Source organism: Lynx rufus, unplaced genomic scaffold, assembly GCF_022079265.1.
Source record: "Lynx rufus isolate CCGP_SWC_20201006 ecotype Redwood Valley unplaced genomic scaffold, mLynRuf1.p SCAF_19, whole genome shotgun sequence".
Taxonomy (NCBI): domain Eukaryota; kingdom Metazoa; phylum Chordata; class Mammalia; order Carnivora; family Felidae; genus Lynx; species Lynx rufus.
In genome coordinates, this window is record NW_025814833.1 from 19527330 (window position 1) to 19549759 (window position 22430).

At 34.0% G+C, this 22430-nt stretch overlaps 1 non-coding gene across 1 annotated transcript; it reads left to right on the top strand.

The window, feature by feature from the left end:
• Nucleotides 1–260: 260 nt before the first annotated feature.
• Nucleotides 261–372, top strand: LOC124514083 (U6 spliceosomal RNA). The gene has a single exon (XR_006962579.1). It is a non-coding gene; the product is annotated as a U6 spliceosomal RNA (small nuclear RNA).
• The last annotated feature ends 22058 nt before the right edge of the window (nucleotides 373–22430 follow it).

The following is a 22430-nucleotide window of genomic DNA, read 5'->3' on the forward strand; positions in this document are numbered from 1 at the left end:
TGATTACTGTAGAACGCTTTCAAGAACTTTGAATGGGGATGTACTTGTTAAACTAAAAATGTGGAATTGACAAAATTAAAGCTCTTTGATCTCTAAAGTTTCCAAAAGCTCACAAGCTTCTTGAGGAAGATGTACATGGAGAAGGGGGAAAAAAAGCTTGAGCAATGTGCAATGTGGTAGCCTTTATTCAAAAATTCCTTTAAAAATATGTTGAAATGCTTCTTGTGTTAGCAAAATTTGATTTTTAAAAGTGTACTTTTGTACTCACTTCGGCAGCACATATACTACAATTGGAATGATTAGCATGATTAGAGATTAGCATGGCCCCTGTGCAAGGATGACATGAAAATTCATGAAACGTTCCACATTAAAAAATGAAATATAATAAAAATATACTTTTAATATTTTATGAAATTTGGGAAGTGGATGCTATTGGTCCTGGATTAAGTACATATTTAATAAAGGCATTATACTGTTTAAATAGGAAGAGACCTTTGTGCTTACTCTTGATTTCTTGTTCTCTATTTAGTCTAGGAACCAAGAAGCACAATTTTCTCCTTTAAGGCTATAATTTCTGGTGGGGATATTTCACACTCATAATTCCCTGTATGTTAACAAGAGTCATGCATTATTGAAGTTAGAGATGTGTATGACAAGAGCATGGCTTTTGTGGTCGGTTTCTTCTGTTAAGTGCTTCTGATATTGTATCTACCATGAATATAATGGAAAAAAATATACAGCTATGTCTGGGTTGAAGGAGGCCTTGAAGTATGTACCATGGGTTTTGATTTACCTTGAATTTCTCATATTCAAAGATATAAAAGCACCTCTTAGTGATAAAGATAGTACTTGGAACAACATGTGTTGTTGCATTATCCAGATTGTTAAAACACACTTGGCGAAACTATAAATACAGTAGAAGTTTTTAACTGTAAATGGAGAATAGCAAAAATGTGTATCTCAGGAAGGAATTTACATCTCTTCCATTTCTTTAAAAGAAATATTGATGACTAAAGTAAATATAAGGTAGCTGCTATTTGATCACATTTTCCTCAGGCCTTTTCTCAGAAAAACAAATGATCTCAATATGTTAAAATTATAGAATTTATTTACAGAATGGTTTTAATATTTAATTTCCAATTTGAATTTATCTCATGATCTCTAAATCTTTGCAAATGCACACTTACTCTTTCATATACGGTTTAGAAAGGCATCTGAAAGGCTAACTTTTCTCATCTGTTGTGTATTTTTGTTAAATAGTAGTTTAATATAATATTTAATTATATTTATTTTATATAAATTATATTTAACTTAATATTTAAATTATAATAAAATCATATTTGTTACATAGTAATTTACATGATTAACCAAGTTAGCTATAATGTATAGGAGTAATAGACAAATATAATTAATGTATAAGTAAACAAGACTCTAGCGTTAGGAATATCCTAACACTAATTGGATAGAATTTTTAAAAAGTTTTTAATTCCAGCATGAAAATGCTATTCTAATTTTGAAGCTTCATACCATGTTCCAGGAGTCTTGCATCATATTCTGGCTTCATCTACCTCTCAAGATTCATCATGTACTTGCTTTATCTTCTCTTGCCACACGGGTGTCTTTTCAACCTCTTATTTGCTTCCTCTTGCCAGAGGGCCTGGGACATTTTTCTCTCCATTTTTTACTTGCTTAATTCCTATTCTCTCTTCAGATCATAGCTTAGTGATCCTCATATCAATGAAGTCTTCCCTGAGCTTCCTGTCTTATTTTCATAGCACTTATTCACAATTTAAAAATTTCCATTTTTTAGATTATTATTTCCTTTATGTCTGTGTCTTCCCTACTATTCTGTGTATACCATGACATAGGATTGTGATAGGTTATGTTCATCACTTAATGCCTAGTTCCCAGCATAAAGCCTTGCATATAGTTGGTACTTATTGTTGTGTGGGTGGACTAAACTTAAACCGATAATATCCATACTAAGTTTACTTACCTGCAAGTTCTCATAGACATTTCTGTATTCTCCAGCAGATTACATGAATCTCTGAGAGCTAGAATTGTGTATAATATGCAGGATTTTCTCACAGTGCTTAACACAGTACATTGTGCATAGAAGCTATTTGATAAAAGTTCAATACATGCCCAGATGGTAGAAGTAAAAATGATATGGTTTAAAATTTATATATTTAACTCACTTCATACTATTTACAGATGAAAATCAAGAAAAATAGTAATCTTTATACTAATTCTCACCCCTTACATTTATTTCCAGTGTCCCCTAGGTCAACATAGAAAACATAACTGTCAGTGGAGTGCTAAGTAAAAGTAGGTTAGAGAAATTCTCATTTCATACTCTCTGGAGTAAGAGTACTGTATCACCATGTATATATATGTATACTCATAGCTTATTCTTGAAGTAGGCACAATCAGTAGCTGCCTAGGGGGATGTGTGCAAGGGGCTTTAAAAATTGCCTAAACACATCATGATGCTCCTTGTCTGGTATTGCCCCAGTATCTAAAATTCTCACGGGAATTTCTCATTTCATTAGATAGCCAGAGACTTCTGTTAGCAGTATGTCAATTTTCTTATGTGAAGTTACTAGACCAAGAAGTAATGGTCATTTACCCTTGACTTGGGTTAGTGTAACAATAAGCCAACATAGGGTTAAGTTTTGATGAAGATGAAGAGAACAGCTAAAGTGTGACTAATGACAAACTTCTCAAGATGTGGTATGGATTAGAGAATGAAAGATTGAGGAGGACGGAGGCAATAATTAGGAAGCATTTGACTGGAGGAGAAACACTGAAAGGCAGAATTATAAGCACAAAATTTAGAACCATGAGCTAAGGAATTAGAATTCTAGTTCTGTGATGTGCAAGATCTACAATTTTGGGAGAGTTAATCCCTGAAAATCAATGTATTCAATATTAAATGCTATACAAAAACATTGGCAATTATTTCTATGTGGCAAGTGCAATAGGTATTAGTTGAACCTGAAAAAATTTTGTCTGTTTTACCATTTATCAAGTGTATTAGTTTTTCCTGTAATATCAGTTTAAGATAATATTGGTTATCAACATTTCATGGCTAATTTCAATCTCAGCTAGGCTATTTGGATAGCAATTTAAATATGCATAAACCAGTCGATGAGGATCTTTGAATGGTTAGTATGTATCTCATTCAAGATACTATGAAAAGAATGAGGCAAGATTCCTCCCTATGAAGAACTTAATATGGTATCCAGGAGGTGGACTTGGTGGACATGGGGAAATAGTTCACCTTTATTCATTCAACAAACTTACTGAGTTTTATCATCATACCAAGCACAGTTTAGGCACTAGGATACCAATATGAGAAATTGAGGCACTAGGATACCAATATGAGAAATTGAGATACTCTTGAAGTGTAAATTTCATGGACAAGGTGGACAGTAGCTTAAAAAATAAATCTATAATAGCCAAGTGGAGATAAGTAGTATGAAGAAAAATAGAATAGGGAAAAAGGAATAGAGAGTGACAGGAGAGTGATTTTATATACGGTGTTCAAAAATGATCTCTGTTAAGGAGGCATTTGAGCTTAAATCTGAAGAAGTGAGCAAACAAGCCAGATAAATGTCTTCAGGGAAAGATGTCAGGCAGAGGAAAAACCAGTGCAAATGTCCTGAAGCAGGTGTATGCTTGGTATGTTTAAGGAACAGCCAGGAGGTCATTATGGCTGGAATGAAGTTAAAAACAGGAGATGTGGTAGGAAATGAAGTCAGAATGGTAGCAGAGGGGTAAGATCGTATAGATTTGTATAGATTATTTTATATACCTAGGGCCATCATGATTCATTGGGTGTTGAATGCATGATCTGACATATATTTTGTAAGCATCACTTTGGCTGCTGTGTGGACAATAAACTGATGACTTGAACAAGAGTGGAAGTAGAGAGACTAGTTCAAAAACTATTATATTTGTCCAGACAAGAAATGTTGGTGGGTTGGAGCAGGATAGTTATGAAGGTGGTGAAAAGAGTTAGTTTATAAGTATACTAAAATATAGGGAAAAGTTGATCTGTTGTCAGACTTCTGTGGGATGTGAGAGAGAATCAAAGATGACTTCATGGTTTGCAGGGGGGCATCAAATATTTGGATTTATATGTGCTGTTTGTGATGCTTATCAGGCATCCAAGAGATATATTTGGATGGCAAATAAGTACATGAAAAGTTCTCCACATCATTAATTGTCAGGGAAATGTAAACTATAATCATGAGAACTTACTACATAACCATTTTAATAGCAAAAATTAAAAACACTGATAAAGGATTTAGAATAATTGGAAGACTCATATAATGTTTGTAGGAATGTAAAATGGTACAACTACTTTGAAAAATAGTTTACCAGTTTCCTATAAACTTAGACATATACTTTTTTTGTGACCCAGCATTACTATTGTTAGGTATTTGCTCAGGTATTTTATTTTTTTATTTAAAAATTTTTTCATGTTCATTTATTTATTTGTTTTGAGAGAGAGAGAGAGAAAGTGGGAGAGAGAGAGAGCGCAAGGGAGGGGCCAAGAGAAGGAGAGAGAGAATCCCAAGCAGGCTCCACACTGTCAGTGCAGAGCCTGATGTGGAGCTCTAACTCATGAACCATGAGATCATGACCTGAGCTGAAATTGAGTCAACCAACTGAGCTACCCAGGCTCCCCTGGTCAGGTATTTTATTCAAGAGAAATGAAAACATATGTCCACAAAAAGGCCTATATATGGATATTCATAATAGCATTATTTATAAGAGCTAAAATATGAGAACCACCCAAATGTCCATCAACAAGTAAATGGATAAACAAATTGTGGTGAATACAGAGAATATAATATTATTCAGTATTAAAGAGAAATAAATTACTAATGCATGAAACAATGTGGATGAATCTTAAAATTATTATACTGAGATGTTAAAGAGTACATTATTGTATGATTCCATTTGTATGAAACTCTAAAACAGGCAATATTAATCTATAATGATATAAAGCAGGTCAGTGTTTCACCATCCTACTTTATCTGGTTCTGAGAGGTTTCCTGCAACACAGGAATTTCAGTGCTAAACACAGAACAGTCCCTGAAAAAAAACACAACAGGTGGTCAATGTGTAGAGTTGGGTACAGGGATTTATTTACTGGGAAGGAGCTCAAGGGAAGTTTTTGGGGATGAATGAAATGGTCTGTATTTGGATTGTAGTAGTGGTTACAAGGGTATATTCATTTGTTAAAGCTCATCAAAATATACACTTGTGAGCATTTTTTTTAGAGGGAGGCTTAAATTATCTTTTGATTATTTTTTAATTTATTTAAATTAAAGTATTGATTTTAGGGGTAGAACCCAGTGATACATTTTTATTGGATGTAAAGTCTGTACCAGTGATATTTGTTAAAAAATAAAACAAACATTTAGTGGTAAGTTATGTAAAATATAACTTTTTATTTAAAAAAATTTTTAATGTTTATTTATTATTTAGAAACGGAGAGAGACAGAGCATGAGCATGGGAGGGGAAGAGAGAGGAGAAGACACAGAATCTGAAGTAGGCTCCAGGCTCTGAGCTGTTGGCACAGAGCCTGATGCAGGGCTCAAACTCACAAACCGCAAGATCATGACCTGAGCCGAAGTTGGATGCTTAACTGACTGAACCACCCAGGTACCCCAAAATACAACTTTTTAAGCACATGTGCTGATATCTTCATTGTTTTTTGTCTCAAAAGAAGTAGTCAAATACTAGTGTAAGAGAATGTTCCTGAAGTGACTCTGATACTGGATACTTATAAAATCAGAAGACTTCTGTCAATTTAAACCCCTGAATGATTGTTGGGGCTTCCATATAGACTTATATTAGCTGAAGACCATTGATGCATTTTATCACATTGATGATAAAACCATATCTTATCCTTATTTCTTAATTTGTCTGGGTAAATTCAAAATTCTTTATAGATAACCAAATAAAGATTATAACCAAACATTAAATATTTCTATTTATGATCATGTTGTATTTCTAGATATATTTCAAGCTCTGGAAAGGTAAATTCAGACCACAGGGGAAACCAAAATTATCAGGACATTTTTCTCTGCATTTAAAAGTCATGTAAGCATTACCAGATATAACCCTGAATAACCCATGATGAATAATATAGGCAAATGTAAATGACAAATTGTCCACTAAAGTTAGATTTTTAATTTTTTTGGTAAATAACCATAGTAATTCTAATGATGGGGAGGAATGTGAAAAAAGTCAACCATACTGAACATCCTCCTTTTGTTTACCTTATTTATGTTGTTAACTCATATATTTCTGATTTTGTTTTGCATAAAATATGTTAATACTAGTGTTATGAAAATAGAAATAACCATTGTGATCTAGTGTGAAAAAAAATCTCCCTGGTAGCCCTTTATTTGTGCATCAGCTGAGGTACAATTATGATTTAAGTTAAACTTAATTTTATGCCTTTTTTGTCCCGTCATTTTGAGCCATATTTACTTATTCTGCATAACCTGTCATTGCTTACTTTATAGTTAAGGTTATAACCCTAAGATTTAAGGCCTTCTATTTTTGCCCTGTAAACATATCTCTGTCTAACTCTTCAACCTGTATGTCTTCTATGTGAAATGAGAATAATATAATCTAGCTTTAAGGGTTGCCATGGAGATTGAACAAATATGCTAATTCAAATCACCTGGTGTGTAATTACCTGTGAATTTCTTTATCTTTCCCCCCTTACTGGGTGTGATATATGTCTCTGTCACATAAAATTATATCTCTAAATCTAAATATCTGCATCTTTGTATATGATTTATTGCTTTTTTGAATGGGACAGTGTAATGTGGTAGCTATGAATACAGTCTCTGGGACCATACTCAGGTCCCTATCACCTACTGGCACTGTGATTTTTGGCAAGTGTCTTTACTTTTCCTCTTCTACAGTCTCCTCATTTGGAAAATGAATATAATAGTAACACCTGCCCCATGAGACATTATATTAAATATTATTATATGAAAAGCACTTAGAACGGTACCTGGCACATGGTAAGTATTTTGGAGACATTGGCTATTGTCACTAGAATATAAGCTTCATGAGGGTCTCTTTTGTTCACTGCTGTAGCCTTCTCCTCCCTAGCAATTCCTCTCCTAGGGATATACTCTGTTTTGTTTCTGAATTTTGCCCTGTGTTCCAAAATTATTCCAACTTTCTACTCAATATCTTTCATTGGATATCTGATAGATATTTCACACTGATCATAGCCAGAACATCACTCTTGATTGCCCCTCAACCCATTCCTGCCTTGATATTCTTTGTTTAGTAAATTGCACCACAATTAACTTAGTTCTTCAGGCTGAAAGCTAGTCATTTTTCTTGATTTCTTTCTTCCATATATCATATTTGTCAGGAAGTCATGTCATTTCTAATTTTAAAATATATCCCAAATCCAATTAACTCTCACCTTCACTCCTCTCATCCCCATCTAAGCCACCATAATCTCTATGTCTTAGATTATAGCAATGTGACTAATTTTTCTCTTTCCTTTCTTGTCTTCTATAATCAGTGTAATCTTTGTTTTAAAGTAAAATCGGAGCATATCATACCTTTGCTCAAATTCTCCAATGACTTCTTTCCAGTCACATTTGGAATAAAAGCCACTCTTATTTTGAGTCTTTAAAGATCAAACTAATATGGCTCCTGGATACCACTCAAGCCTCATATGTGGCTACTCTTCCCCATATTCACTCCTCATTGGCCATGGTGCTCTTCTTACCCTGACTCAAAGAGCAAAGTTAATTTATATATAATGGCTTTTTTATTTGCTATTTTCTGTGCCTGGAATGCAGTTCCCAAAGACAAGCAAAATGGCTCACTTCATTCCTTCACTTAGGTCTCTTCAAAAAATGTAGAAAAGCCTCAGAGAGACTTTCTTCTCATTCCTGTCTACAGTATTCACCTTCCACACAAGTTATGGTATATGTTAGTAGAAGTGAAAACATAGGGTTTCAAAGGTATTGGTAATTTTCTATTAGTCAAATTTGGTGGATATGCAAGTATTCATTTTATTTTATATATAAACACATATATGTATATATATACACACACGTATTTAGAACTTTGTATTAAATATTTCATAATAAACATTTTAAACATCCTTATAACTATTTCCCTTTACCATGTTATATTTTGGTTGAAAGCAGTTATCACTACTTAGAATGACATATTTGCATAGTTACTTTACTGTGCTCTTGTGTCCCATGCCAGATGTGAGTATTATGAAGGCAGGGATATTGTTTGTTATTATGACTGCTATATTCTAGTGCCTATTATATTGCCTGGAAAATAAGCAGGAGCTCATCAAATATGTGTTGACTGGATCAAAACTGGCTATTTACCCCAAAAATACAAAAACCTAACTCAAAGGGATACATGCATCCCTATGTTTATTGCAGTATTATTTACAATAGCCAAATTGTGGAAACAGCCCACGTGCCCATCAATGGATGAATGGATAAAGAAGATATGGTTTGTGTGTGTGTGTGTGTGTGTGTGTGTGTGTGTGTGTAAAATTAAGTCCTAAAAAATGAAATCTTGCCATTTGCAACAACATAGATGGAGCTGTAGAGTATAATGCTAAGGGAAATAAGTTAGAGTAAGACAAATGCCATATGATTTCATTTATATGTGGAATTTAATAAACAAAATAAAGAGGCAAAGAAAAAGAGAGAGAGAGAGAGAAACAGAAACAGATTCTTAATTATACAGGACAAACAGGCTTACTAGAGGGGAGGTGGGTGTTGACATGGGTGAAATAGGTGATAGGATTAAAGAGTACACTTATCATCATGAGTGCTGAGTAATGTATAGAATTTTTGAATCACTGTGTTGTATATCTGATACTATTATAACACACTGTATGTTAACTATACTGGAATTAAAAGGAAAAAGAAAAAATATAACTCTTAAAAATAATTTGATGAGAAATTCTTAGACTATAATATCCTAAATCATTTAAAATCTGTAATGGATACTTCTGATTATCTCTCTAGGATTTATTACTTTTCTTCTTCAATCCTAGCACCACCCACAATTTTCCAACCATGTAGATTGGTTGGATCAACCACATTTATGCTTTAGGGATAGGCTTTAATTAGTATAAGCCACATATCCTATTCACAAGCTACTGTGATTGCTTCAAGTAGAGGACATGATATGAGTCATGCCCATCAGTGCAAGTAAGTCTAAATTCTGAGATGTATGGTTGAGCTGTATCAGAAGCAGGCTCTTTTGCTAATTAACAAAGAGGTAGCATGTGCCTGAAGCTTCTGGTATAAAGTAAATTTGCACATATTTAAAGTATACTATTTAGGAAGTCTTCACATATGTATATGCCCATAAACATCACAATAATAAAGAGATATACTCATATAAAATATTCATCACCTACAAAATTCCCTCATGCCCCTTGGTAATTCCTTCATCACATTCTCAAGCATCCAATGGTCTACTTCCTGTCACTATAGATTACTTTGAATTTTCTAGAATTTATATAAATCATACGGCATGTACTATATTTATGTTTTTTTTCCACTTACCATAGTAGTTTTGAAATTCATCCATGTAGTTGTATGTACCAATAATATTTCTTTTATTTCTGATAGTATTCCTTTGTATGTATAGAAGACAATTTATCTTTTTTCCTATTGATTGATATTTGCTTTGTTTCCTTACTTGAGGCTATTAACAAATAAAGCTGCTAGTAACATTCATGTACAAATTATGTATGGACATATGCTCTAATTTCTCTTGGGTAAATACCTAGGAGTGAAACGGATGGATCATATGGTAAGCGTATGTTTAACTTTTTAAAAAACTGCCAAACTGTTTTCCAAAGTTACTGTGATATTTTACATCCCCATCAGCAGTATATGAGAGTTCCAGTGCTACACCTCCTCTTCAACACTTGCTATGGTCAGCCTTTTAAATTTGAGCTGTTCTAATATGTGTGTAGTTCTTTTATTGTAGCATTTGCCTGCTAACTAATAATATTTAGCATTTTTTTCATGTGCTCACGCACCATACAAATATCTTCTTTGTCAAAGTGTATGCTCAAATCCGATGTCCATTTTATTAATTAAGATGTTTGTTTTTTAGTATTGAATTTTGAGAGTTCTTTGTATATTCTGGATACACGTCTTTTTTTGTGATGTTTGAAAGTAGAATTTTTATTTTACAATTGAAAAAGAAGCTTAACAATTTTCAGTTGCTTTTACAATGCTTTTAGTTTTATGTTTTCTTTCTTTTTTTATTAAATATAATTTATTGTCAATTTGGCTTCCATACAACATCCGTGCTCATCCCAACAGGTGCCCTCCTCAATGCCCATCACCCACTTTCCCCTCTCCCCCATCAACGCTCAGTTTGTTCTCAGTATTTAAGAGTCTCTTATGGTTTGCCTCGCTCCCTCTCTAATGTTTTCCCCCCATTCCTCTCCTCCATGGTCTTCTGTTAAGTTTCTCAGGATCCACATATGAGTGAAAACATATGGTATCTGTCTTTCTGTGCCTGACTTATTTCACTTAGCATAATACCCTCCAGTTCCAGCCACTTTGCTACAAATGGCCAGATTTCATTCTTTTTCATTGCCAAGTAGTATTCCATTGTATATATAAACCACATCTTCTTTATGCATTTGTCAGTTAGATACATGTCTTTTATAAGATATGTACTTTGCAAACATGCTCTCCCTGTCCATGACTTGTCATTACATTCTCTTAACATCATCTCTAAAAGAATGTAAGCTTTAAATTTTCATGAAGTTCAGTTTATCTTTTTTTCTTTCTTGGATTATGTTTTGGAGCTTATATTAAGAACCATCTTTATAACCCAAGAACACAAAGATTTTATTTAACGTTTTATTCTAGAAATTGTATTTTATGATTTCATGTTAGGGCTATGATCTGTTTTCAAGTAATTATTGTATATGGTATAAGGTATAAATCAAAATTAATTTTTTGAATGTGCATATGCAGTTGTTTCAATGTAATTTGTTGAAGAGACTGTTCTTTCTCTACTGAATTTTCTTGCACCATTGTAAAATATCATTAGTTCATATATGTGTGAATACATTTCTGTATGATATTCTGTCACATTTATTTGTCTGTCTTGATGCCAATACTATAACACTTTAATTACAGACTTTATAATAATTTTCAAATTAGGAAGTGTGAGCCTTCCAACTTTCTTCTTTTTCAAAGTTGTTTTGGCTATTCTAAGGTTGTTTGCATTTCTATATAAATATTTAGAGTCAGATTGTTAATTTCTGCAAGTAATGCCTACTGGAATTTTGACAGGGAGTGCGTTGAACTTTTAGATCCATTTAGGGAGATTAACATTATAACAAGATTAAAACGCTGCCCTATGACCAATGTATGTAATTCAATTTATTTAGATCTTCTTTAATTTCTGTCATTGATGTTCTATAGTTTTTCACCTTACGTATCCTGCACACTTTTTCTTTGAGATAAGAATTTATCTCAAAGATAAATTCAAAGATTAAGTATCTCTTAATACTTATCATGAGCTAAGTATTTATTATTTATTGGTGATATTGTAAGTGGTACTTAAAAAATTCAATTTCCTTATGTTTGTTGCTAGTATGTAGAAATGCAATTGATTTCTGTGTATTGATATTGTATCCTGCCCCATTGATAAACTCATTTGTTAGTGCTAGTAGCCTTTTGTATAGTACATAAAAATTTCTACATGCATGGTCATGTTGACTGCAAATAAAGACAGGTTTACTTATTTTTTTTAATTATTTTTTAAAAATTTACATCCAAATTAGTTAGCATATAGTGAAACAATGATTTCAGGAGTAGATTCCTTAATGCCCCTTACCCTTTTAGCCCATCTTCCCTTCCACAGCCCCTCCAGCAACCCTCAGTTTGTTCTCCATATTTATGAGTCTCTTTTGTTTTGTCCCCCTCCCTGTTTTTATATTATTTTTGTTTCCCTTCCCTTATGTTAATCTGTTTTGTCTTTTAAAGTCCTCATATGAGTGAAGTCATATGATTTTTGTCTTTCTCTGACTAATTTCACTTAGCATAATACCATCCAGATCCATCCATGTAGCTGCAAATGACAAGATTTCATTCTTTTTGATTGCCAAGTAATACTCCATTGTATATATATACCACATCTTCTTTATCCATTCATCCATTGATGGACATTTGGGCTCTTTCCATACTTTGGCTATTGTTGACAGTGCTGCTGTAAACATTCAGTTTCATGTGTCCCTTTGAAACAGGACCCCTTGGATAAATGCCTAGTAGTACAATTGCTGGGTCGTAGGGTAGTTCTATTTTTAGTTTTTTGAGGAACCTCCATACTGTTTTCCAGAGTGGCTGCACCAGCTTGCACTGCCACCAACAATGTAAAAGAGATCCTCTTTCTCCACATCCTCGCCAACATCTGTTGTTGCCTGAGTTGTTAATGTTAGCCATTCTGACAGGTGTCAGTTGGTATCTCATTGTGGTTTTGATTTGTATTTCCCTGATGATGAGTGATGTGGAGCATTTTTTCATGCGTCGGTTGACCATCTGGATGTCTTCCTTGGAGAAATGTCTCTTCATGTCTTTTGCCCATTTTTTCACTGGACTATTTGTTTTTTGGGCGTTGAGTTTGATAAGTTCTTTATGGATTTTGGATACTAACCCTTTATCTGATATGTCATTTGCAAATATCTTCTCCCATTCTGTCGGTTGCCTTTTAGTTTAGCTGATTGTTTCCTTCGCTGTGCAGAAGCTTTTTATTTTGATGAGGTCCCAGGAGTTCATTTTTGCTTTTCTTTCCCTTGCTTCTGGAGACGTGTTGAATAAGAAGTTGCTGCGGCAAGATCAAGGAGGTTTTTGCCTGCTTTCTCCTGGAGGATTTTCATGGCTTCCAGTCTTACATTTAGGTCTTTCATCCATTTTGAGTTTATTTTTGTGTATGGTGTAAGAAAGTGGTCCAGGTTCATTCTTCTGCATGTCGCTGTCCAGTTTTCCCAGCACCACTTGCTGAAGACACTTTATTCCGTTGGATATTCTTCCCTGCTTTGTCAAAGATTAGTTGGCCATACGTTTGTGGGTCATTTCTGGGTTCTCTATTCTGTTCCATTGATCTGAGTGTCTGTTCTTGTGCCAGTACCATACTGTCTTGACGATTACAGCTTTGTAGTATAGCTTGAAGTCTGGGATTGTGATGCCTCCTGCTTTGGTTTTCTTTTTCAGGATTGTTGTAGCTATTCGGGGTCTTTTCTGGTTCCATACAAATTTTAGGATTCTTTGTTCTAGCTCTGTGAAGAATGCTGGTGTTATTTTGATAGAGATTACATTGAATATGTAGATTACTTTGGGTAGTATTGACATTTTAACAATATTTGTTCTTCCTCTCCAGGAGCATGGAATCTTTTTCCATTTTTTTTTGTAAGAAGGGTTTACTTATTTACTTAACTTCCTAATTGCCCTGACTAGAACCTCCAATGAAATTTTGAGTAGTAAGAGTGGACATCCATGTATTTATTGATTTTGACATTACAGTGAAAACATTTCTTCATTTACAATTAAGTATAACATTAACTTTAAACTTTGCGTACATATCCTTCATCAGGATAAAGAAGTTCCCTTGTAGCCCTAGTTTTCTGAGAATTTATAATAGAAATGGATGTTGAATTTTGCAAACATTTTTTACTGCATCTATTAAAGTGACCATATGGACTTTCTTGTATAATTTCATACAATGGTGTATTACATTAAATGATTTTTGAATGTTATATCAACCTAAGATAAACCCAATTTGGTCATAATGTATCATCCTTTTTATATATTGTTGAATTTAATTTACTAAAATTCTGTTTAAAATTTTTGCATCTATGTTCCTGAGGGATACTGGTAGATAGTTTTCTTATGTGTCTATCTGGTTTGTATATCAAGGTAATGTTGGCTACATAGAAGGATTTTGAAAGTATTTCCTACTTTTAAAATTTCTGGATAGGTTTTTTTAAAAGTTATTACTATTTCTTCCTTAAACATTTGATAGAACTCATCAATGAAACCATCTGGTCCTAGTGTTTTCTGTGTGGGAAGGTTTTTAGCTATACATTCTATTTTTAAAAATAGATGATACTATTTATGTTATCTATTTTTTCTTGAGTCATCTTTGGTTGTTTCCGTCTTTTGAGGAATTTATCTATTTAATAAAAATTTTGAAATTTTCTGGCATAAAGTTCATAAAATTCCTTTACTCTCTTTTTAATACCTCTGATATATCTATTGATGTTACTTTTCTTTTCTTTCCTTTATTTTTTTTTTTTTTGATGTTACCTTTCTAATTCCTGGTAATGAAAGTTTCTGTCTTTATTCCATCGCCCACTCCAATTAATTTGGCTGTAAGTTTTTTGATTTTGTTGAACTTAAAAAACAAAATTTTAGCTTTCCCTGTTTTTTTTTCTGTTTTCTCCTTCATTATTTTCTGCTGTTCTTTATTATTTCCTTTCTTCTTCTTACTCTAAGTTGCTCTTGTCTTTCTTGTTTCTTATAGTAGAAGCTGAATTAATTGATTTGAGACTTTTCTTCTTTCCTAATATATGCACTTAGTCCTATAAATTTTTGCCTAAGTACTGTTTTAGTGGCATCCCAAATATTTGATGTGTTTTTATGTTCATTCATTTCATTCATTAATTCTTATGAGAGTCAGAACTCTAATCTTACACATTCTTAAACAGGGTTTTATCCTGAGGAAAAATGCTAGAATCAGGTATTTCTTTTACTGCTTGTTCTTCTTTCCGGAGTTAGGTCAGGCTCTATTCTACTTCTCTTTTAGGTTAATTTCTCCTACTGGAAGCCCTTTACTTTATTTAAAATATAGTTCTGAGGTTTCTTTGTAAATATCGCTAATTGAATATGTCTTCATCTTTTCTCCCCTCCTGAGATCTAACAAAAATGATAGTGAAGAAAAATTTTAAGTTATAAAGCCATAGCACAAAAAGAGAGATGATGAAAGCAGATAAAACATATAGTTTTGTAAGATGGAAAGTGGATTGACAAATGGTAAGTGACTTAGATTTTTATTTACTCGGAGTGCCTGCAAAGTGGGAGTATTGGGGGGGCGACACCACATGAAACAAGCCAATTTCTACTCTGAAACCTTAGAAAATCCAAGAATTGGAGGCATCAGGTAACTTTGAAGCCAGGAGGATAATAAAGCTAAGAAGTAGTTAATATATATATAAGGAATTCTTAGACTCCAGATCTCCTTCCTGAACCAGCACTTAGGGGTGAGTGTCATACTACAACTTCTTATAGAAAATGAGAATGTTACTATCTAGTAAAATTGAACATATGAAGCTTTGTTGTGGAAAGTACAAGGCATTAGTAGAGGACAGGAATGAGGTACCTTACTAAAAAGAGAGATCATATGGAACCCTATATAATACATTCTAAGACCCCTCACTCCCCTCTTAGTCCCCAAATACTGAAGTCCAGTGAACATAACTCACCACTAAAAAAGTAGGTGGTTAGACTATTCCTTTGAGAAATCTGACTAGCCCTCAAAAAGCTTCCAAATACAGAAAAACCTTGGTTTGCAAGCGTAATTTGTTATAGAAACATGTTTGTAATCCAAAGCACTTGTATATCAAAGTGAAGTTCCCCATAAGAAATAATGGAAACTCTTTTCTCCTCCAAATAAAGGAAACTCAGATGATTCACTCCACAACCCAAAAATATTCATATAAATATGATTACAATACTGTAATACAACACAAAATAATAAAGAAAATACAAAATATAAAGGAAAATAAACAAATTAACCTGTACTTACCTTTGAAAACCTTTGTGGCTGATATGAGGGAGACCAGAGAGAGGAGGGTTATTGTGTAGGATGACTTTCATTCTCACTAATGGAATCACTGCTATCTAATGGCTCAATGGAATCTTTTTCTGCATCGGGACCATTGTATATGCTCACAAGGATGTTGACTACAGTGTTAATAAACTCTTGCCATATACTGTATTTAATGTAACTGGCAATAAGGCAGCAGGGGAAAAGTCTATGTCTGCAGGCAGCCTGACCTAGAATGAAGCAAAGAAAATTCCTAAGCTTACTCTTGAATGAAAAAGCAAAGGACTGTTCATAGGTGCTTTGAAATGACTAAAAATACACTAGTGCCAGTTGTGGGCACCTTCCAGTGTTCTGAAAAAAACTGATTTCTGACAAACACCGCAGCTGAGACTGAGGATCTGAGCATGGGAGATGATCACCCACATTCCTGAGAGAGAGAGAGAGAGAGAGAGAGAGAGAGAGAGAGAGATTGAGGGAAAAACCATTGGCTCAGTTGTGATCATGTGAGGTTCGGCGTCACGTACTACTTGTATTGCAAGACATTGCTCATTTATCAAATTAAAATTTATTAGAAATGTTTGCTCATCTTGTGGAACACTTGTGGAATAAGTTACTCGCAATCCAAGGTTTTACTTATTAACATTTTAGAGTAAGCATATGAAATTATTAGGTTCCCACTCAATCACTCAGCAAGTCACGAAGCCTACCCTCACATGAGTTTTTAACTAGCTTTTTCATGCCTGTTTTATTCTTTTTTTTAAATTAATGCTTCTTATTTATATTTGAGAGAGAGAGAGAGACAGAGCATGAGCAGGAGAGGGCCAGAGAGACAGAGACAGAATCTGAAACATGCTCCAGGCTCCAAGCAGTCAGCACAGAGCCTGACGCGGGGCTCAAACTCACAAGCAGTGAGATCATGACCTGATCTGAAGTCGGATGCTTAACTGACTGAGCCACCCACATGCCCCAATGCCTATTTTCTTAAATATGACTGAAGAAATGCGAGATTTATGAAGAAAGCTTCCATCTTAACAGTTCAAAGAATAAAATAAACAGCAGAAGAAAAAGAAATTAAGGAGGAGGCAGAGATAATTTCAGGAAACAGTAAAAAAAGAAAAAGGAAATTTTTCTATCTTGTGAATGGGTTATCTCATATAGAAAGAAGTTAAGGGATTTCTTAGTGTGATGGTGAATAGAACTCCCAAGATCACAGCTATTCAGTAGCCATAAAGAGAATCAATTCTGATTAGAGTAAGAGAATGGAGGTATTCAAGAGTAATGTCTCCAAGGAAAAAAATGTAACCTAATGACCTCCAGTGTGTGACCACATTGAGTGGAGCTGTAGAGTTTTGTCAGATACTTAGGGACAAGTCAGTGATAGCTACAAAGAAAACTAAATAAAGTTGAAGCAGTTATTAGTTCTAGAAAAAATATGTAGCTGTACAGGAAAGGAAATGATATTGTGCCACATTGATTCAGCCTAAAAATATTTATATAGTCATAATAATTTAAGGACTGAAAGCTGATTTAACAAATGATGATATATCCATAATGGAAAGCTGAAGTATTATAAGTGCGTATGTTACTGAATTAGCACTAAATATTCTGAAGTCATAAGTCAGTATTTAATATTTAAAAATTAAAAAAAACTCAAGAAATAACAAAGATAAAACCATTGTAAATGTTGAGTGTAGTTGCCTCTAGGGGGTAGGAAGTGCTTTGGGCTTCCATTTTACATTATGAGACTTGTACTTTTGGCTCTTAAAACTATGTATGCGTATTTCTTAAATAAAAAATTAAAAAAATAACTAGTAACGAGAAAAAAGGTTTTCCTGGGTATATACTGAGAACAAATATCACTGTGCCCTCCAGCATTGCATGCAGGGCAGGGGTGGGAATTCTAGAAAATTAACTCTTTCAAATGTACTTCATTAATTAATTACCCTGAGAACAGCTCCAGATTCTTTACTGCTCTTTGTATTTTGTTGACTCTGAGCTTTGAGTATATCTGAGGCTTTCCTGGAAAGAACTGTTCCCAATTCTGCAATAGACTATACTTAACTTTAGGCTACATCTTTACTGGTCTTAGAGTTTACTATTGGAGAGTGGAGGAAAGAGCAGAGAATAACAAATAGGAAATTGAGATAATCAGAGATAAAGTGAAATTATTTATTCATCATGCATCTGGCACAGTGCCAGGTAATGAGATTGAAAAGCTGGATAAGACATATTCTCTATCTTCAATGAGCCTTCATTTTGAGAGGAAGATAGATTTATACATAATTTAAAGCCATGTATATGTTTCTCAGTTAATAAGATTCCAGAAAGTCTACAGAATTTGTAGTTTGCTGATTGCATTGATAGTTTCTTTCCTTCTGTGGTGCTATTGATAATTCTTGTATTTTCAATAAATTCAGTCGGATTTTTAGGGAGAACCAGCAGTAGACGTATGCTCAAGACTCTATTTGGATCGAAATATCTATATATTTTCTCTGATCTTTGAAAATTTCATCATCTATTTCTGATGTGTTAAATTTAAGATTAAACATACTTTATGATATTTTAATAAAATAAATATTGGCAATTAGTTCTTTTCAACTTTGGTAATTTTTAAAACATTATATAGTGGGTAAAATAGGTGAAGGGGATTAAAAGTACACTTATCTTGATGAGGACTGAATAATATATGGAACTGTTGAATCACTATATTGGACACCTGAAAGTAATTAACACTGTGTGTTGACTACACTGGGATTAAAATTAAATCATATCATAATTTCTCTTTAAGTCATTTTATTACTTTGTCTCCTTCATTTCCGTATTGTTTTTCTTCTTAACACTGTAAATCTTAGGCCTTCTGTGATGATCCTAAGGAAAAGTTACCTGAAAGAGCTTTTATTATTATTATTATTATTTTTTGCAATTTTACTATAAAACTCACTCTATTACACACTGTTTTTCAAGTGTGATTAAAGTTGGGGAATTCATTTTGCCATCTTACTAAATTATATTGACCTAGATTCACTATTCATATTTGAATTTCACAGCAGGCTTTTCTTCAAATTTCTTGTTAAGCTTTTCTTTTAATTTCACAACAGAATTTTAAGACCTAAGGTTAGAAATCTAAACAGTGTGTTTTCTTAAGATGTGAATTCTAAGGAGACTTCCTGTGGCACATCTCTTTAAGAGTGTTTACTAACGGAAAGTGGATGAAACATAGAGGAGGAGAAATAACAAATAGGAAATTGAGGCAATTAGAGATAAAATGAAGTTATTCATCATGCATCTAGCACAGTGCTAGGTAATGAGATTGAAAAGTTAAACAAGACATATTCTCTGCCCTCAATGAGCCCTCATTTTGAGAAGAAGATGGATTTATATGTCATTTAGAATATTTTGGAAATGTGCAAAAAGGAGGATGATAAAGAATGGCAAGATTTTAATGATGCCCTCAGAAAGTTGCATGGAGTATTTTAGACTCAAAGGCAAAAGAAAAACCTACGCTTAACCAGTAAATGGATTTCCAGGGGTTTCTTAGTAAAATTTGAGGACCATCTTAGGTCTTAACCACTATGCAACTGTATGGTGGCAGCCTCTTGATAGTAGTAGAATATGTAATCCCAAAGTTAGTTATGTAATTGCAAAGATCAAGAACACCTTGGGTATCCCATTATGATGTTAACTTAAGACCAGGGTAATAAAAGATGCTATGGTGTTGTAAAGGTGCCACTTTATAAAAAAACCAAAATTACTAGGTCATCTGAATGGCTGATTGCATGTTTTAGTCTTGGATGTGTATAAACCATTTTAATTAAAATTTAACCTCCTAAACTCATTAGAAAGTCTATTATTTTGCTTTTTTCTACTGAGTTATTAAAACCGTATAAACTATCAAGCTGCAGAAGACATGCTAGGTAAAAATTGAGTTATAGTCTTTTTTTAAACTTTATTATTTTTTTGAGAGAGAGATAGTGAGAGTGCACATGTGAACAGGGGAGGAGCAGAGAGAGGGAGAGAGAATCCCAAGCAGGCTCAGTGCTATCAGTGTGGAGCCCAATGTGGAGCTTGATCTCACAACTGCAAAATCATGACCTGAGCCAAAATCAAGAGTCAGAAGCTTAACCTACTGAGCCACCCAGGCACCCCGAGTTATAGTCTTAACTAAAGCTATAGGTTCTAGACAAGGAAGTTTTGTTGCCATCTCCCTCCACTCCATCTGCTTATTCCATTTAGAGTGGAACAAATTTGAAGCAAAATCATAATTTAAGTTTGAAGCATTCATTTGCTGTTCATCCTTCGTCTTCCCCCACCCTCTTTTTACTCCATTCCATTAAGATATCATCCCATCTGCTCTACTTTAGCCTAAAGGGGCATCTACATCTCATATATATCTGACCAAAAACCAAATGTAGCTTCTAGCTAAAAGCTTATATTATATAACTCTTATATAAATATACTCTTAGCAGTAGATTTCAAAGCAGGACATAAGTTGAAATCAACATTGAATTTTAATATTCCATGTAGTTTCAAAAGCCTTATATCATAGAATAAAAATAACCAAGTATTGCTGTATAAGTCATTTTGCGGGGGGGGGGTTGGCAGAGGGAATAGCTTTTAGACAATAAGTCAGCAAACTTCTAAAAATGTAAGTAATTTCGGTGGGTTCATAGTTTTCACTTTTATTGAGAATAATATATAAAATATAATTCGTCAAATAATTCTACACCATGACTCCTCTGTCACCAAAAGATACATCTTTATAATACACTTGGAATTTGAAATTCAAGATATTACGTTTATGTTCCTAATGAGCAGCATGGTAAAATTTCCTATTTTAAAATAAGTCTAATAAAATGTAATGTTGAACTGACACTTCAACAATTTGCTTATATTTCAGGCATGATAATATCAATTTCAGGATTATAATAATCAATTGATACTATTTTGGAAATAGGAGGACATTCAGATAATTCAAGTAAGGCCATTTCTTATCTCAGCAATGACAGTGACTTCCTTTACACTGGTTGGACAGTTTGTGATCTGGTACTACATTGGTTTTTCTGGTCAATTTAAAATGCATGGGTATATAAACTTCAGAAAAATACAAGAAGCATTGACACCAAAGGTTGGATGAATGAGCGGAGATCTTTACTTTTCACTTTAAATAATCAAAAAGTTTTGGGAAATGATTCAGTTGTAATCCCTCTCAGCAGCAGTCTGAGACCAATCCTGCCGACCCTAGGCCCCCCACCCCCAGTGACCTGCTCAAAATCTTCCTAGAGATCAAGAGGAAGCCACACCTATCCATGCACTTGGCAAAAGGCCCATCATCTGCAGACCCTTGTCCCAGTGCCAGCTCTATGGATCAAGGTCCTAAAGGGTGTCCTGTCCACCCATAGATTAAATAGAATCCACATCTGACAACCCCTAGTAATAGGTATGCCAACCACAGAACCCACTGCAGTCCCAGAAGTAGCCATCTGATTCAGCTCAAACCCCACTAGACTGTGATTCCAAAGACAATACCATCAGCCTAGGGACCTGACAGATCTTTACTTGCCAAAGTAATCTGTGAAGACTAGAAGAAGTGTTTACTACTTAAAATGCATAAACACCAGTGCAAGGCAATATGGATCACAAGGAATCAGATAAACATGACACCACCATAAGAAACTAATACAGCTCCAATAACTAACCCCAAAGAAAGGGATATCTCTGAATAACTGGACAAAGAATTCAAAATAATTTTCTTAAACTCAATGAAATGAGAGAAAACATGGATAGACAAGTAAACAAAATCAAGAATATAATGCATGAACAAAACGAGATGTGTAATAATGTAATAGAAACCATATAAAACCAAAACAGAAATCTCAGAGCTGAAGAATACAATGACAGATCTGAAAGATCCAGTAGAGAGCTTTAAAAGCAGACTCAATCATGCAGAAGAAAAAAATCAGAGAACTCAGATAGGTCATTTGAAATTAGCCATTTAGAGGAACAAAGAGCAAAAAGGAAAAGAGTGAAGAAAGCATACAGACCTATGGTACCCTGTAAAGAAAAGGTAGATATGTATTATGAAGTCCCCAAAGGAGAAGAGAGAGGGAAAGGGATAGAAAGTTTATTTGAATAAATAATGGCTGAAAACTTCTCAAATCTGAGGAGGGATGTGGAACTGCAAATACATGAAGCTCAAAGTAATCCAAGCAAAATCAAACCAAAGATTACTCTGAGGCACATAATCAAATTATCAAAAGTCGAAGACAGAATATTGAAAGCAGCAAAAGATACTCATCATATACAAGGGAACCGCCACAAGGCTATCATGAGATTTCTCAGCAGCCTTGCAGCCCAGGAATAAGTGGGAGGATGTATTCAAAATGCTCAAAGAGAAAAACTACCAACCAAGAATACTCTATTTGGCAAACCTATCCTTCAGAAATGGAGAGATAAAGACATTCCCAAACAAAAGCTGGAGTTCTTCTTCACCACTAGATCTTCTTTACAAGAAATGCTGAAAGGAGTTCTTCAA